Source organism: Eptesicus fuscus, chromosome 14, assembly GCF_027574615.1.
Source record: "Eptesicus fuscus isolate TK198812 chromosome 14, DD_ASM_mEF_20220401, whole genome shotgun sequence".
Lineage (NCBI taxonomy): Eukaryota > Metazoa > Chordata > Mammalia > Chiroptera > Vespertilionidae > Eptesicus > Eptesicus fuscus.
The window spans coordinates 24517960-24533587 of NC_072486.1; positions in this window are offsets into that span (position 1 = coordinate 24517960).

Sequence of the window (15628 nt, forward strand, 5' to 3'; positions counted from 1 at the left end):
GATTTACATAGCCATGCTTTAAAAAAAGAAAAGAAAAGAAGCCCTTCTCAACAGGGGACATGGATGGAAAAAAAATTCTAGCTAGTATTTTCTCCATTCAGAGTAAAATTCTGTTTATGTACATGGGTAGGGGAAGGGTGCTCGATATCTTGGAAACCTACACTCCCTTTCCCCCTCCCTCACCGCAGACGCCTGGGAAAGCTCAGGAGGGCGTCTGGCATGTGCGCTGCCTCTTGGCCTTCCTTAGCCCAGGCTCGTAATGGTATCACTGGAGTAGCCAAAGGTAGCCATGCAAGAAAGCACTGAGATTACAGCGTTATTTCCTCTAGTGGCAAAACTGTAAGGCCAGTGTTAAGACACTCCCCTCCCAGGCCCTCGAAATCCAGCTAAAAAGTGGACTCAGACAGAGGCTCACGGAGGTCTGGGGACAACATCTCTCTCCTCTCTCTAGTCCCAGAACAGGAAACCCCAACATGTGTGGCCCGGCCCACAGGACCAATGACACCCACTGTGGGCTTCGCGGACTTTTCTAGACTCTCCAATTTGGAGAATATTCACTAAGCACCGTCCAACCTAGAGGCTCCTGTCTGGGTCTTTTCAAACCTGGAGCCCAGGAGTCCAGGGAAGTTATAAAAAAAAAAAAAAAAAAGAAGCCAACCAGATCCTCAAACCCAACACCACTTGCCTCTCCCTGACCTCATTCCCAGGCTGTGTGAACACCCAGAGCTTTCTTAATGGAGGAAACCAATATGCTGGGCCTGGAATGGATTGGGGGTGGGGGGTGGATAACACATTTCTGCCTCTTCCACTTTGGGGATTATATACAGAAGGTTTTTTTTTTCTTTCTCTTTCTTTTATCAAGCATAGGCCCCTCTCCCTAATACACAAGTATCTTCTCTCTCCCAGTTCAGGTGGGAAAACGCAACAATATTTAAACAGTTAGATTAAAACAAGATAAATGGTGATGTTTGTCTGTTTAATCTGTTGGGTAAACCAAGGCTGAGCTTCCCATATTTGCCCTGCTGGGAACTGTAGCAGGACAAAGGAGGAAGGGAAGCAAAGGGTGTTAGAAGTCAGCTTGAATCAAGCCAGTCTTTGGACACCAGGACCCCTGACCATTGCAGGGTAAACGCAGCCCTAGAGTGGCAGGGAACAAGCATCAACAGGAAACAGCAGACTATTTTTAGGCATAATAAGGAGTTAATATAGCTGGCCATGCCTCTTCCGAAATGCCTCCGAGCATCCTCTCTTTTAATTCCTCCATCCCTTCATTAGCAGTAACAATCCTGGAGTCACAGCACCCGTCTCCGCGTTAAGGAGAGCCAGGTTTGGGACAGCTCCTCAGAAAAACCTGGGCTGGAAAACATCCTCTCGTTATCATGTGAGCTCTTCGGGGGTTCTCATGTTACAACAGAAAAAGAAATGAAAACCGCTTTTCATCAGAGAGAGACTTGTTCTGTACCTGACTGCCCTTGTGATGCAAATGTTCTGGTGATTTTCATACTCATACCTGTTCACACGCACTTTTCCTCGCCTTTATTTTGTAACATCCCAATGTACATGATAAGGTAATTTAATAGATTTTTAGCAAAACTTTCCTTCGTGGGCAACCAATTTGAGAGCCCTTAGAAAAAAGTGAGGGTTAAAACACACACACACACAACCACCACACATTCTCCCCAATGGTGCCATTTCTCTTCTCTTTTGTTCAGAACAGAATCCCTTTTTTTGCACAAATCTAAGAGAAAGAAACCCCACCCCCACCCCCATCCTACCCAGGGGGAGGAAATAGTGTTTTTCTGTAGGTTTCACTCATCTTGTGCAGAGCACAAATGCTCCCCCTCCGTCAAGTGAGGCTCCTTCCCCTACAGAGCTCAAAGCCTTCGCTTCTTCCAACACACACTGAGGGTGGTGTCCACTTGGACACTTATTTGGGCTCATAATTGGGTTCCTGATCTTTCTTCCCATATGCTTTGTGGAAAGGGAGCCAAGTGAAAAATCAGGGGACAGAGAAAGGAGTTAGAGACAAACAGAGTGAACAAGAGAGAATAGTGGGAATCTGCTTCATTTGGAAAGATCCCGGGTTCAAGTTTTCTTCTCTATCCTGTTTGCTAGGGACTACCGCCCCACCATGTTAGCTGCACAGCACATAAGCCACAGCAAGGCTGATAAAAAGGAGCCCTGTTGGCCAGCGGGTCTGCTTCGCGTGGGTTTACTCCCAGGTTTGGGGTGATGGCTAGATCTCCATACCTGGCAGCCCACCCACTAGTGTTCTCTACCCTTTCTCCCTCTCTCCTCCCCATCCCTTCACCTCCTTTCCCCTAGGGCATCACATTGCTCATCTAACAGCTGCAAAGTCAAAGCAGGAGGACCCTTTAAAAATTACAAAAGAGACCCCTCCCCCCCTCCCTGGACAAAGGAGTGAAAGAACAAGGCTCAGGCTCAAAGGTCCTGGGCCCAAGAGTTGAAAGTCAAGTTCAGCATTGTGGGATCTTAGTGCAGGAGCCCCAAACAGACAGGCGGGTGTCCAGGGCGTTCCTGGGGGCTGGAGGGAGAGAAGGGAAGGGGGAAAGACAGGAGCCGGGAGGGCAGGCAGGAGCAGAGGGCGACAGGAGCCCCCAGCCCGCCCGCAGCTGGCTCCCACGCGCCGCTGCTGTCTGCAGGGAGCTTGGGGCCGGGTAATGGGATTCAGGAGGCAGAGATCCTCCCAAGAGCCAGCCACTGTCTTGTACAGATTTGTAGAGAAACCCTCACTGTAATTAAAACCGTACAGTCAGATTAATTCAATGTGCTGCTCAGCAGCGTTTTTAATAGTAAAAATCCGCTTTAAAATTGAATTAGGGTCGAAGAAAATTTCTGCGAGACTCGCCGGATTTGCCAGCTCTCATTGAAGCCAGCCCGAGCTGGACTTCGGCGCTGGCTGCACAGTCTCCCTCTCCCCCTGCCGCTTAGACCGGGAGTGGGGGTGGGGGGTAGAGATGGGGGATGGGGGGGCTGGTCCGCAGGGTGTGCTAGTTTGGGCTGGACGCTGGGCGTGCTAGTTTGGGCTGGACGCTAGACCGGGAGTGGGGGTGGGGGGTAGAAATGGGGGATGGGGGGGCTGGTCCGCAGGGTGTGCTAGTTTGGGCTGGACGCTGGGCAGCCTGGCCAGGCCCAGGCGTGGCCCAGGGCCTGGGGTTACCCTTCAGAACCCCCGCCCCCTTCTCGCCCTTTTGAGAAGTTCACGGCTCAGGTAGGGTTTAGGGGAGAAGAAGAGAGCCCTGCTGTATCTTGAAGCAATTTCCCACTGTGTGTTCCCGGGCGTGGTGGAGTTTGGAGCCCTCTCTGGACGCCCCGAGTGTCAGACAGGAGAAGGCTGTGGTACCCTCTGCCCCTACCCCACCGCCCTTTTTCTTCTTGAGAGTCTTCCAAAAATTAGGAGTAATATATCAAGCGCGCTGTCAAATGTCTCCCAGGCTTTGATTTGGCTGGCCGCCCCCCTTTCCCTCCCTCCCTCCCCACCCCTGATCCTTCGCCTCCCGGGTGGTTGTGAAGTAAACCTTGGTATTATGTTTAGACACCTTAGAGCTAAAACCTTGCTCCCAAGTTCCTGGAAGAGGAGACTGCAGATGCTACCCGAGGGACTTGAGACCGCTGAGGGGCTGGAGGAGGCCTGTGGGAGATAGACCCCGCTCTTTCCCCAAACCAACCGGGTTTTCAGGGGCTCAGAGATGGTCCCAGCCTGCCCTGCCCCCCATGGACCTGGCCATTGCAGCAGGCTCCTTGGCTGCTGAGTGCGCGCGCGCGCACACACACACACACACACACACACACACACACACACGCGCGCACACACACACACACACACACGCACACACACGCGCGCGCGCAAATTCCCTAACGAGTTAGTCACATCACCAGGCCTGGGAAAACAAAACCGCTGTGGGTCCCTGCTCCTCCGGCAACAGGCGCAGACGCTTTAATTGCCGCAAATTGTCACTCTGTCCCCTTTTCATTTTCTCGCTCCTTCGTTTATTTTTAGTACACTTCAAATGCCTACACACTTCCCCAGCCAGGAGAGCGCGGGGCAATTATGGCCTCTGCCTTCGGGGCCTGCTTTGCCAATCACCGAACGGGATGGAGTAAACAGGGCGAAGAGCGAGGCGCGTCATTGGTCTCGCTGGTTTCAGGTGGAGGGCGGTAAAGAACTCCCCCTGACGCGCCGCCCCCGCCTCGTTTCTTGGGTCCCAATTATCAAAGAAAGGAGATGCGCCCCCTCCCTCCTCTTCCTCATCACTCCCCACCCCCTGTGGACCCAGTTTTCCTCGAATCCAGCAGATCCCGCCAGAATAGGCGGCTTTTTTCAGAGAGTATTTAGGAAAGGAGATTTCCGCGGGGACCCAGCTCTCAATTCTGTATTTGAATAAAAGGATGCAAAGTGCGCAGGCATCTTCCCCGCCCCCCGTGCCGGGAAAGAGGGTCCTTTCCCTCCCAGGGCCACGTGTGATAGGTGCCCCGAGCCAGGTGATAGAAGGCGCCTCCTCCCTGGGTGGGCGGGGGCGCTCGGTATAGGGAAGCTTTGAGATTGGTTCGGAGGGAGAAGTTTGGGACAGTCTGCTAGGGCGGCTATCGATGAACACAGCTGTTGTTTTAAATATTAGTGAGGAATCCTTAAAGGAGAACTTTACATTTCGACCTGAAGTGCTGTCTGAAGTGATGCTACGAGCCATTCTGCACCCCTTCTCTCTTCTCTCCGTCTTTTCTGGGACACGCACAGTGGTCAGGGGCGGGGAGGGAGGCAGGTGTCTGCAGCAACAGCCCAAGGGGGTCTCGGGAGTCCGGCGGAGGGATCCCAAACAAATCAGTACAGGATTAACTTGTCTCCAATTGCAAACGCTGCGCCGGGTCGCGCCTGCGGGACGGTTCGGGTTACTGGTGCGTCCTCTGCGCGGAATCTTTTCTGCCTGGCCTGGGCTGGGGCGCTCCCAGGACCTGTCGGGCGAGGGGGCCCGGCTGGTGGGACGGTTTAAAAGGAACCCAGCGAGTATGAACTGCTCCATTCTCACACACACACCCTTCCTATTTCTTTTTTTTTTTTTATGAAAATATTTACAAGGAACCTAATTTCAGATCGTGGAAGTAAATTTCATGCTAGGATATATTTTACAAAACATGTAATCTTTCGGGGCCGGAAGATGTTTAATTAAAACCATACGTTGACAAGTTGAGTTTCAAAGCGAAGTCACACTAGCACAGAAGGCTAATTCGTATCCAAGATGCAGCCTGTAATCCCTGTTGTTTGAAAACGCCAGGCCGGGCACCGCGTGCTGGCCCTGCTCTACCTGCCCAAGCGCCTGGGACTCCCACGCTCTGCTGCTCTCCTGGGGATTGGCTTGGCTTGGCTTCCTGGTCTTGAGAAGAGAGCGGGAACTTCCCTGGATTAGCTTTAGTGTCCTTGAATAACTCCCATGGGCTGGTCAGGAGGTCCCAGGCACCAGAGATCAGCAGGGAGCGCAGGCAGGCATGGACGGCCAGAGAAGGTACCTGAAGAATTGTTAGTGGCACCGAGAGTCCCAAGCCCCCCCACCCCCCCAGCCTCCTTCTTGCTCCCTGACTGACCTGTGCCAGAGAAAAGGGAGTCTCCCCGCTTCACACCCGAACTACCCCCATTCCTGATGACTCAGAACACGAGGCCTTAGGAGGGTTGTCCTGGCCCAGTTGATTTATGGGCACTGGCCTCAGAGGCCTCCCGCAGGACACTGCCGGTTCCCAGAAGGCTCCACACTGTCAACAGCATTTTTGTAGTCCTCCGCAATAGTCGTCCTCCTTACCCTCCTTTACCATTTCCCCATAACTTCACCAGGCCCAACTGAAACCGGAGGGGGACAGCCCCACAGGGGAAGGACCTTCTCCCAGCTCAGCCGGTTGACCAACAAGCCCAGCTGACACAAGGTGCTAATGAGCAGCTGTGCCTGCTGGGATGGGCAGGAGCCAGGAGGCATTCCAAGGCTGGCACTGATGGGAGACAAAGGCCGCTAGGGTCGCCTGAGTTAGAGCTGGCCGTGTTTGTTAGCTACAGCTCCACAGGCTGGGTTCCAGGTCACAGTCTAGAGTCCACACTTCAGTGTTTCCTGTCCTGACTCTCAGCCTGCCCGTCTTTTCTTCTCTCAGAGATGATGGTGAGTCGTCCTGAAAGTTAGCTTCATGGAGAATCTGAAACCTTCCAAAAAGAGGCTGGAACATGAAAATGAAACTTAAGTTAGTTCGGTTTTTACCCAAAATGCTCAAGAAGAAAAACCCTTTCACTTACCACAGCCAGTCCTGAGACAGGGAAAGAGGTTTTGCTTCATCCGGAAGCAGTGAAGATTATTGACTGATGGACGTCTTCTTTCCAGGCCTATATTTCCTTTCAAGTGCACCATTAGTTTCCTTAAAGATAAGTCAATTGTGAGAAAAAGCCTAAAATCTAGTGTTCAAGAAGTGTTTTAAACAATATGGCCATCTTCTCTGGAAGCCGCATTTGATTTTATTGGGCCATTTTAAAAGAAAGCTTAATTTTTGCAAAGACGGTCCCCAATACAATTGTGATAAAGTTTTTTTTACTCTATACAGACACTACCAGCTGGCATTTCTGAAGGTGCAGGGGATATCTCTTTCACAAATGAACATGGATGTTGGCAGCTACATGCTTAACAGTATATGTCAACTTAATACTTTTTGGTCAAATAATACTGATCTTAGATTAATGGGTAAGACCTTGAAGCCACTCTTTAGTGCCCTGAATTTAGGTGGGGTGGGGTTCACACTCTCAAAAAAAAAAAAAAAAAAAGCCATGTTATAATTGTAGGCCTGGAGGGTGAGAAAGAAATACCAAAGAGAAAAACAGAGGCACTGCTGATGGTTGTAAGCATCATGTTGTTTGAGCTGAGCACTAAAAAGTATGTACCTGACCAAATGCATTTGAAGCCTAATCCTACACTGGAGACTTGTGAATTACACAAAAGGGGAGAGAACTGCAACTAATAATCCCCACCTGTTTTATTTCAGTGATACGAACAAGCAGTTTTCCTGTCACAGACAGGGGAGCTCTGGGGGCCCTGCAGGCCCATTTGTGGGCAGTAATTCTGGCAGGGCTCTATGGTAGGAAGAGTAAGGGTGGTTGGGAACTGTCAGGATGGTGCTGCCACGAGGGCCGGCAGCAGGATTGGTGGGCCGAAGGGGCAGGACTGGTAATACTTCACAGCTGGCCCACCCCTTCTGCAGCCCCAGAGAATCAACCTCATCATTCCCAGCCTCAGAGCCTGGGTGGAGGTGGGAGAGGCCCGGACAAGCCGGAGATGCATGACACTTCTGCCTTTCTAGTTCCCTCTGCCCTCCTATAATCAGCCCCATTTCACAGATGTGGAAGCTAGCAGGCTCCTCACCACACAGACTGCTTTGGTATTTGGGAAAGGGGGGGAGGTGGAGCGCAGGTGTCCTAGCTTCCCATCTCCCTGGCAACTACGACGTCTGGGGTTGCAGATGGGGAAAGAGGCGGGCTTGGGGCCTGTATGTACACATAATGTTTCCGCTTTTGAGACGCATTTGGTCAAGGGGGTGGGTAGGATTTTCATGTGACAGAAACGGTTCAACCTTGGCGCAAGGCTCAGGGCTCTGACAGCAGCAGTCCCTGGGTCCCCCGACTTCCCGCCAGTGCTCTTTGAACAAGACTCCTCTTTGCCTTCGAACTTTTCTTAAATTCTGAATACTTGAACCCTCGCTTGTAGTAAATGTATTTGTAAAATGTTATCTATTTGCCACAGACATCTAGCGTGCGAAGGTGAGAATCAATACTAACACGCTATTTTTTTTTTTTTTTTTTTTTTTTTTTTTAGTTTTTAAACTGGGTTTTAAAGGCCTATTGTGGGGGAACAGAGATGTCAATGTGATCGGGGCTCAGTAGAGAGCTGGATTCTATTGGCCGATATTTATGCGCCTCATCATGCAAATTCAACAGCTGGGCATGCGCACTGCATTGGGGGGAGGGGGGTACCCTTCTTCGCTGGTAGTTGGGTCCAAGACTCCTAGATGCGCAATAATTTAGGTTTCCTCATTAAACAAAAGGTTTCCTCATCATTCCCCTCCTCCCACCGTTCTCAGCCCGAGCTCCTTACAAACCAGGCTGATTCTCCGCCCCCAAACTCTGCCATCCAGACTTCGGTCTTTGGCTCCTTCTTAGCGTCTCCGCATTTTAGGGTGCTTTACATACCTCCCCACTTCCTTTTCTTCTGACCCACCTTCAAGGATATGAAGATGTGATTTTTCTCTTCATGTTAGGTCCCACCCTTCTCTCTCCCTATCAATCATTTAACAAATAATACTGATTTTAGAGTGTCAACACCGCTGCTCCCCATCCCGCTAGGCTTCCACCTCCACCCCCACCCCCTGGGCCGTGTGGGTTTCAGTCCAAAGCTCAGGAGAACGGATGGTCCAAGAACTCGATGGGCACCAGAACCGGTCACCATGTAAGCCCCACTGCCCGCTTTCAGGCATCAGCCCAGGTCGCCAAATCAACACCAGTATCTGCAAGCCTGCGGGGGTGGGGGGTTGCTCTTCCAGCTCTGAGCCCCCACTTGGCGGGAGAAGCGCAGGGCTGACTAAGGGGAGGCTTCCAAGGGTGGCCTGTAAACCTCTTCAGGACCCCCCATGCGCGCACGGGGTCCCCAGGGGTCCATCTACTTGGAGCACAATGGCCTTCTCTGGGAAGGGATCTCAGGAGGCGAGAAATGGCCGCCGTTATGTTGCGGGCCCCCTCGCGGGCAAGTTCCGTGGCTCTGCCACCAGCTCGGCAGGCCAACCCGCGTGCAGCGTCGCGGGGAGGACCGCGCCCACACGCGCTGGCGGAACCGCAGCCAACTCTCCCTCCCTGGTGGAAACAGGCGTCGCTCCCCTGGCTTTCAATTACTCTCAGCTTACCTACAGGGCGAACGGATTTGTATTTTTCCACCAAAAACCCTCCTGTCCTGGATTCCCCCAGATTCCCTCTTCCCCGTCATCGACCTTACCCAGAAGGGCGATATAGGGGTTTGAGTCTATGCTATGACACGAATAATTGTTGCATCATGTAACTTCCTACATCTTGGTTTTAATTTGCAGTGAACCAAACAAAGATATTTGCAATTTTAAAATAAGCACTCGATTTAATAAATGGGAACATTGTGCAGAGACGGCGATGCCCCCCACCCCACCCTTCAGAAGACGTTATTAGCTCTGACAGCATGCCGCTCAGGTTTGCGGAGAGGATTTTGTAAAGGGATGACAGACAGGAAGGCCAGCAATCATGGGCTCCTTGGACTGAAGCTTTTTTTCTTTCTTTTCTTTTCCTTTTTTTTTTTTTTATCAGAATGTTCTGTTCGATGCCATTTATCCTTGATGATAGAAAATTGCGCTGTTGCCAGGACGCTGCTGCTGCCGCTGAAATAGAGGGCAGGAGCCACATTTCCATTTTCCAGCTTGAAAGCTATTCAAATGAATTTGCAGAGAGGGGGGGTCGTCTAGCGATAAACAAATGAGAATAAATCGAGTTCCCCTTTCCATTCTCTCCTTTAAATGGGTAGCTCTTCATTTCCAATATAAAGATTTTGTTCATCAGTGTTTGGGAATACCTGGGAGTCAGTGTAAGCCAACGTACAATTTATTTTGATGCTCTTAAAGTGACTAACCACATAAACATTTAAAAAGAATCTATGTCTGAATATATATATAAAGTATAAGCATTACATATACATAGATCCTGTACATACATACCTTCACACAGTTCCAAACTACACAGGAGAATAAACTCTTTCAGCAGTTTCAATTGAATTTAATTTGCAAGTAATGCTGGCTGTTGGTGGGTATAGACTTCTATGTAAGTATTGTTAAGTGAAATCCCACCCCCCCATTATATATTTCAGGGCGCTACATAATTTAATTACCCTGTAGGTTTTAACTAATTTAAACATGCTCCCCTCAAAAAAAAAAAAGATAAAAATCACCCTTTGTCATGTATTTCTTTCAAGTTAATTTTCCAAATTTACCTTTAAAGTTTTCTAAGTTAGCAAATACAAGCCGAAGAGATGGTATGTCGCACTTCTAAAGGATATGAAACAAAGAGAGTCATAAGCCTGAGCTTGCCTTCCTTAAAATTTAGATTCTTTGCTAGCCTAAAAAGATCATATTTTAATAGGGACTTAAGGGATCATGTCAAAAATTAAAAAAAATACAACCCATTAGAATACACATACACACACATTAGCAATATCTTGAAAAAACTATAAAACTTGTAGGGCCTCCACTGCGTTTTAAATAGTAAAGGCTTTTATTGAATTCTAACTTTAATGATTTTGCGTTTCAGAGTCAGATACCGGCTGATAGGAAATTTTCAGTACTATAAAGGCCTGTAAAATACAGGGACTGGTTGTATTTGAGGTTTCAGCTGGTACTTTAAAATAAAATTTAAAAAACCCGACAATACTTTAAAACAACATTTTTTAAATGAGTCGTGGGTCTCTAACTGCTATGTTTTTTTTAGCCACATGGTTGTTTCCGGAGTGATAGGCCACTGCTGGGCAAACCAGGGCTGCAGAGAGAATAATAGTGTAAACCCAGAAAGAGAGAAAGGCGAGGGTGAGTGGATATTGCTGTTCTGAACTTTTCCAGTAGTGTGTTAGGACGATTCCCTCCAGCCAGCCAGTTCCTGAACAATCCGTTTTCAGGCGAACGTTTCCCGGTTAACAAATTAGCATGATAATAAGAAAACTACCCACCCCATCAAAAGAAGCTAAATAAAGCAAGGAAACGGCCTAAGAAAGTCCAATCTGCTTGTGTTTGTTGTGGTTAAAATAATTTTAGGTGAATGTGGCGTGTGTAGGCACCGAGAGAGGTTCCCCCTCCTTTATCCTTGGCCCTGGGAATTGTGTTCGGACAAAAAGCTCCTCCAGCCGCCTGCTCTCCCCGGAGAGGCAATTCGCAGGGCTCCTCGGTGCATTTCCCCTCCAGGTACAGCTTGGGGCGCGCTGCGGGAGTCCGGCGCCGCCGGGACGCAGAGGGCGAGGCGTGGGCGCTCGGGCGGGGCTGCCGGGCTCCTGCAGAGGGGACCCCCACCCCCCACCCGGGGATAGAGCCTGACTTCAAGCTCCCCCGGGCTCCGCGTGGGGCCGGCATAATGAACATTACGCAAAAAGGAGGTGGGACCTCCTCGGATGCCAGGGCGGGGGGTACGGGCGGTAAAGACCCCCTGTTCCCTGGCATCGTGTTGGATCAGGACCTCTCTCCCGGGTCCATCCTGCGGGGTCTTCGTCTCGAGCCTCTTCCAGGGCTTTGGCCGCGTAGGTTGGACCGGTTTGGAGCGTGGCCTCCAGCCAGGGGCGGGCAGGGAAAAGGGGGGGTGGGGGAGGTGGTGAAAGGAAAGAAATGGTCTTAGACGGCTAACCCCAAGGAACTTGGAAGAGCCAACACGACCCAGTTGCCTGCAGGACAAAGGCAGGGCAGGGCTCCGCTGGCGGAATGGGCTGCCGGCGTTGGAACGGCTTGTTGTGTGGGTGTCTTTGTGTGGCTGGGCGTGCGGAGTTGCGGAAAAGTTGAGTTTGGAGTGGAACGGTAGAAACCAGGAGTGGAGACGGTGGAGTCACATCCCAGGCTGAGGGAACCTCAGCCCTCACCCCCGCAAGCCGGGTCTCCCCCGTAGTACAGAGTCCTTATTGAAGGGATCTAGCTACACCCAGGTGCTCCCTCTTCTACGTAATGCTGGGAAAGCACAGTCAAGTTTGGGGGAGGGGAGATTTTTCTCCCCCTCGGAGAGATGTATCCACGAAGTATTAAAAATGAAAGCGATTTTCTCCTTCACCTTCTGAGATCCCAGGAATATGGGACTTGCCTTTTTCCTCAACAAAAGAACGGGCATGTCTGAAAAGCTGCAGGCTCACTCACTCTTCGGGGGTTCCAGCACCCAGGACCATCACACGCGGTGGAAACACAAAAACTCAACATTTGCTATTTTAAAAGATTTTTCCTTCTTTTAAGTCCCCTGCGTAAACGCTGGTTGTAAGGTGAAAGTGCTTTGGTGTGAAAATATGCTCAGGGTTCCCCTCCCTTTCTCACGTGCACTGGCAGTTGCAAAACCTAACAAATGAGCAGGTCATTGTGGAGACTTATTCCTGTGACAGTCAGGGCTAGCCTCGTCAGCTAGCCAAAAGCCTTGCCCCAGGAAATTAGGAGAGAGAAAGCAAATGTTCTTAAAAATACAAACTACTCTAAATTCTGTATTGCCTCCCAAATCCCAAATAACATTTCCTAGTTAGTACTTGCACTGTTAACTCACCCCATTCAAACTCTGGTTCCCTTGTGCTCTAGGGCATTTTTACTTATTTTTAAGTCTCCGGAGCTTTGAATGTGCAATGCAAACAGTAAAGAACCACGTTAATCCTGCTTTGATCTCTGAAGGGAGATCATAGCAGAAATCAGGTCACCACACAGATAGGCACTGCTGTGAGGAGTCCCCTCTTCTTACTTTTCTTCTTCTTTTTTGTGTCTTCAAGGTATCTCCATTGGCTCCTGGACATCCATTGCCAGTTAGCAAACTGTTCATGTCCATATGAACTGTGAATAACTTTTTATTTAAAGCTTGATGATTATACTTCTTAGATGGAACCATTTCTTGTATTATAGATCTAGATATTGGGGTTAAGGTACTCATTCTGTTTACCTGATTATTTATATAAATATATTAGACCATGTTCCAAGTTCATAACCTCCCCAGCAACTTAATTGCCTAAAAAATTGCTATATTTCCTCTGCTTTCTTTACCCCTGAGTCTGAAAGGCATAGAATAATGGTAGTTAATCTGCTTAGATAATTTAAGATTTAAAGATTAGAAGGCCTATATTGACAATTTCAAAATTCAAGTCTGAGTGTTTTGGCTAAGAAAAGCTTAGGAGATGACAGATATGATAAAAGAACTGCCAAAAACTAGACTTTATTAAAACTAAAAAGTGTGATGTTTTGTGGCTTTGAAAGAAATGATTGTTAAAATGCTCACAATCCAAATATGTCCCTAAACAAGCATCTAGAGGGATATTTTATGCTACCTGATATTTAAACAAACAATGCAGTATTTCACTGTGCTTGCATATACAACACGGATCTATTTTATAGTGCTTTTCAAACCACCTTCAATATATAGTTAATTGGTTAGCATAGTTAGTATAGTTGAGCCACATACTCAACACAAGTGATGTGTACATAATCATAAACATCTGTGCTATGTACACATTCTTCCCCTTACTTCTCAGTTTCCTGTCATAGCACAGAGCATTAATATTCTATTGAAGAGGCTGCTAATAAAGCTATAGCTGCCACCTAGCTTTCTTCAGAACTTGTTGAATGGGAGGAACACGTAGATATCTAAATTTGCTAAGAAAAAAAGAAAGCTACTCTGCTTCAAATCATCCCTATTATAGTTGATTATCATTTAACCTCAACGAGCCAGCCTCCATCACAGCTCAAATCACTCTGACACAGAGGCTACCCAAATGCTTGTACATGTAGGACAATTTTACAATAACCCGCTTTGCATCAAATATGTCCTTTTAAGGTGATTTTAGACAACTGGTTTGGGAGCACAGTTTTGAAGAAGGACTGCAATAGAAAGAGAGAGTTCGGGAAGAAAGAGGGCAAAGAGAAAAAGGGGATGAAAGAACACACACACACACACACACACACACACACACACACAGATTGTTTAGGCAGAGAAATCTTTTATGGTCATAGACTGTGTCCTCTAAATGGTTGAGGTAATTTTCAGACTCAATGCCTGTTCTCACCTTAGTGGCCTCCCTTTTCGTTGATCCATTCATTCCTCTAAATCTGTTACCATTATAATCAAGTTCTAGAGAATTTGTAGTGGAAGCTACCAAAATATTTGTTTATAGGATGTTGGGGACATTTTGTTGGCTACAGATACATAAAGCATTGCATTAAGTATCCCAGGAATGCTCATTTTGGTGGTATTTAGCTAAAACAAAAACAAAACAAAACAAAACAAAACCTAACCCCTATCTTATGTTCCCAGGAGCTGGTTTGTGCATTGTCTTACTTTTGACTTAACCGGGCTCTACAGTTTATAAGAGAACTTTACACATATTTTAAAGTCAAAATTACTTTCTCTCTGAAAAAGCAACAAATGTTGGTCACTTGTTGGTCTTTAAAGATGGAAATAAGCATTACATCTTAATTATATTTAGATTTTTGCCAAGAATTCTAATCTCTTCAGTCTGCTCTTTGCCTTTTACCAGAATCCCAAGAGCCTGGCATATCTTATGTATGTTAGGAGAGAGAATAGGCCTCCTTGTCTTTTTTAATTAAAGTTTTTGCAGCTTGTAGAAAGTAGTAATTTTCTAGAAAATTAGATAATTTTAGATCACTATAGTTCCACTCTTTTATCTTTAGCATGGTTCTAAGCAAATCTTGTCCTTTAAAAACCATCAATTATAATGCAAAAAAATATTGAAGTATTCTGAATTTAAAGTATTAGGATTTTGCAGTCTGACCCCATCTCAATGAGAATAGGTATAAATGATGGTCATACATGTATGCACAGTGTGACAAAGCACATTGGTTTCTGTCTGGCCTATCAGAGTAATACATGGAGCATGATTCCTGCTGGTGTGAAACAGCATCATTGTTGCCTCCTTCCTGATTCTGGGGTTTATCCTCATGCCCAAAAGGGCCTTTTAAAGTCACCATTCTTTCTCTAAATGAGGTAGAAATCAAATTTAACCAGGAAGTAATCAAGGTATTGAACCAAAGGATTAAAAAATAATTTAGCAAAGAAAGGTGGTCTTTTTCTCACTAAAAAGCTGTTAGGCTTACTTTTAGTTGATTCATCTAAAATGTTTAGTGGCTCCCATGGTCTATCAAGGAAAGACAAGCTCCATAGTCTGGCGTACCTGAGGAGACTTAAGAGGCCGCTGGACTCTGGAGTCAGACTGCTGGATAATCTTGAGCAAGTTTCTTCTTTTTTTTTTTTTTCTTTTCTGAGTCTCAGTTTCCTTTCTGTGCAATCGGAATAACAATAGAATTAACTTATGTGGCATTGGTAGAATTAAATAAGATAAATGCCTCTAAAATGCTTAGCAAGGTTTTTTGTGAAAAGTAAATATTCAAAGACTACTAGTTAATATTTAACATTAACATAATGCTTAACAAGGCCTTTTGGTTTCTTCTGCATAAGCTATGCCCTTGTTATAGAAACCACTCACCTGGGGTGGTTCACCTGGCTAACTTCTCACCTCTCTAATTCTGCTGAAGTAATACCTCCCCTGGGAACTCTTCTCTGATGCTTGAAATTAGGCAGCTGCCTTTGGGCCTCCATAGCACCCACTGCTTATTTCTTTTATTGTCATCGTTGCTTTACTTATCTGTCTCCCTAATTAGACTATCAGCTGCGGTGAGCACAATGTAATTTCTCTTTCTCAGAGCTCAGAGCTGAGCCTGGTAGATAGTAAATACTCAATATATGTATGTAGAAGGAATAAATATTCAAACTTGCCTTTCTGTTTGCTTGCATTTATAAATAAGTTGTCACTGGATGTATTCTTGTACATTTAGTTTTCACTACTTAATCTTCCTC